This window comes from Epinephelus lanceolatus, chromosome 12 (assembly GCF_041903045.1).
Source record: "Epinephelus lanceolatus isolate andai-2023 chromosome 12, ASM4190304v1, whole genome shotgun sequence".
Lineage (NCBI taxonomy): Eukaryota > Metazoa > Chordata > Actinopteri > Perciformes > Serranidae > Epinephelus > Epinephelus lanceolatus.
Window position 1 is genome coordinate 34,535,284 of NC_135745.1, and position 3,594 is coordinate 34,538,877.

The following is a 3,594-nucleotide window of genomic DNA, read 5'->3' on the forward strand; positions in this document are numbered from 1 at the left end:
GGGCCGATCACGTGGTTTCAGACTCGATCGGAATCGGAAGTTACATCCCGATCAGGGATCGGATATAGGCCTATGACATATCAGATACATGTCAGGGTTTTCCCTATTTGTCTAAAGCAAGACGGGCTGCATGGGGGGCGTTCAGATGTAGCTCTTTTGCACTCTCAAACCCATTACTTTTACTGTAGACGTGCGTCATGTGCGCTCATAACCCAAAGCGACGCCAGCGGCGCGCCTTCGGTACAACGCGCTTGTTTTTCGTGCACGTCCGTGTGTGTGTGGCTGCGTCGTCGCGGACATGTAACGATATGAAATGACGGCGCTTGCGAGAGTGTGAGAGACAATCGTCCGTGTCACCGTGTCAGCTGACTGTGGGGGGGGGGGGGGTGAGTGAGGTGGGGGCAGACAGGCAGGTGAGGGAGGGATAAAGGGAAAGAGGCTGGTGATTGAGAAAGGCATGATAAGCTATTTTATTTTTGACCAAATGTTCTTGTTGTTGACTAATGGATAATGGAATTAATATTATACCGTGGAGCTACTGTACTATTATCATACAGTGAGGTTTTGATATCATGACATGTCTTACAATACTGCAATAAATGTCATGGGCTTGTTATTGGGGTACAGTATTGTAATATTGTGAGATTGTGATATTGTTACATCCCTAGTAGAGCACAAAGAACAGAAAAATAGTGGGATGATACAGTTAATCTACAGTAAAAAATTTTACTGCATTGCCAAAGTATCAGATCGGGACTCGGTATCGGCAGATACTCAAAATCAAATGACTCGGACTCGGACTCGGGGGCAAAAAAATGTGATCGGGACATCCCTACAAAGTACGCTTTTAATGTAAAAAAAAAAAAAAAAGGACTGACTAATTTAATCCAATGACTCACTTCATTCAAATTGATGATTCTTTTAAGGGATTTAAAAACTTTTTTTAAGGTGATGATGTCATGAAATATGACAGACATTTGAAGCCTCATTTGAAAAACTCTAGAGGCTTTAATATCCAAAAAATAAAAATAAATAAATAAAAGTGACATTCGGTAAAGCCCTAATTTTCCAGCTCAGGTAGTTTCACACTTGAGTGTTTAAACTTTTCTTTGATTGCCAGTTTGTGCTGAGAGTCTGTTTCTCAGCAGGCCACTGAGAGGAACAGAGGGTGTTCACACAGTAAATGTTGATGGTGCATGTCTGAGCTGAGGTTAGTTTGTGGTTTAAAGGTACAGAACAGAGGAGGTCATGTTAATACAGAAAACAGCCATGCGTATACAAAATAAGGACTCTAGGTACATATTACACGATGAGGCCGTGGGCTTTAAATATTTCCTTGCCTCATATTATCTAACTGAGATGCCATTCTAAGACTCTGACAGGGTACTTCACTTTCTCATGACATTGTGCTCTCCTGGAGTCTTTCGTATACAGGAAAAGGCCACTTCTGGGGCACACAAAGCCAGGAAGGGGCTGAGAAAAATGTTATGATTGCACTCAGTTAGCCCCTGCTGCTTTTTAAGGAACATGTGCGACCTAAAAGACAAAGTTGTGACAGAAGGCGAGGCAGGAATCTTTAATGACTCGCCCCAAGCACACGGTCAGAGCAGATCGCTCATCAGTTAGTATGAATACACAACACTTTGACACGTTCAGTTTGACTCGAGTCGGCCACCAACAAACTGTTACAGGCATTTTTTGTCTTGCAGAAAACATGAGCTACCTTGGATTATTTAGTGCAGCTGTTTCGCTTGAGTAGCTACAGGCCTGCTGATAGTCTGGAGGAGTGCAGTGAGAAAGAGCAAGTGCTCAAGCCCGTTACAGTTCAGACTTGTGTCAACTCGATCCTGACTGAGTGAAATGAGCAAAGTGGAGGACGTTCTTAAAGAAGGAGCAGCAGGAGGAAACTAAATTTATCATTAGGAGCCAAAAACAAGCACCTGAGCAGAGCAAAGCTATTGTAAGTGATTCATGCAGCAACTTCAGAGATTTTAAGAAATGACAAATTTAAAAGCACATTAAGGTGACACTCAGCACTCAAGGTAAGAGGAAACTTATCAGCTTATCTTTCTAGCCTGTCAAACATCCTGTCAAATCTAACCACTGCCACAACAACACTTTTTTTTTTAAATAGGAGTCTGCAACAGCAGTAGCACTTTGCCTCTGTTTTCCACAACGAAAAGCATCAACAGCTTATATAAACCACTCACAACAGTTTGAAAGTATTTCAAGTCGCTGGCACTCAAGATCTCTTTGAAAGCGGCACCTTACCCTGCAGGCACATGTGAAGTGGCAGGTCAGCTCACCCCTCCTGTCTAATCCAGTCAGCTGCTCAGACTTCTGTTGTTTCTGTTTTGGCATCTGGTTTCTGCTCTGTTCTGGTCCCCCTCACCCAGACATCTTGACAAGTCTTCACTTTCTGTTCCTGTTTCCCTCTCTACCCTTGTTTCCCGTCCTCCTCCTCCTCCTCCTCCTCCTCCTCTCTATGAGTGAGTGTGTGTTTTGGTCACAACGTCACTGCACCCTGCCCACTTTGTGTAAGAATGGGCCCTCTGTCTGTGTGTTTCCTACATGGGTAACTGGATTCTTGTGGTTGCTTTACTCATAGAGGCGCTGAGTGATGTCAGAGAGGGAAAGTTAGGTAAACTGAATATGAAATGAAATCATAAGAAGGCTTTATTAAATGTCTCAAAACAAACTCCCCATGTTAGAATATTAAAAAAGGCTCCTCTACAGCACAAACCAATCTGAAGACCTTGCACCAGCCAGAAGTTGCAGGCAATGTTGCAGCATTTTGCATAATAGCACTAGATTACCACAACACCACTCCACCCATGTCGGAGTCCCAAAATAAATAGGGGAAATGAAAACTGTTAAAGTGTGTGTGTGCATTGTTAGTACCACCAGGTATAAGAGTGAGATCCAATTGAGATATGAAAGAGTGAGGTCATGCGTCTGCGCACACACACTCACTGTGCCCGTGGCGTTTTGGTCAATGCCCTTTCAGTTCAGTCAAGCAAAAGAGGATTTTTATTCAAGTAAGAAAAAAGTGTTCTCCTGACATTAAGCAGCAGTCTATTTATTCTCTTCTTCTGAAAGGGGGAAGTGAGGAGCTAAAGTGCACTGACTTGAATACTGTGCTCACAAACAGTACGATGTTGGCTTGTGAGCATACAGTAACTCAAAATGAGGTGAATGTGCGGCTGCATAATCAGGTCACACAACCACTAAGAAATTCCTTTTTAAAAGAATGTTCAAAGGGCACCTATTATGCTGATTTACAGGTTCATACTTTTATTTTGCATTCCTACTAGAATGTGCTTACATGTTTTAATGTTAAAAAAACAACAACACTATTTTCCCCATACAACACCTATATTCACCCTCTGTCCTTTATCGCCTGTCTCCTTAAGTCCCTTTCCCAAAACTCCTGTGACTGTAACAGAGAATAGCGGCACTGTCTACAAGGAAAAATCAACATTTAAGTCCTCTGAACCAAAATCTTTACAACCTGACACGTTCCAGCAGGAATACGATCTGAAATCAGGGATAAATTAACATCAGCAACCAAAGGTTACAGAAAACAAAAAAAGA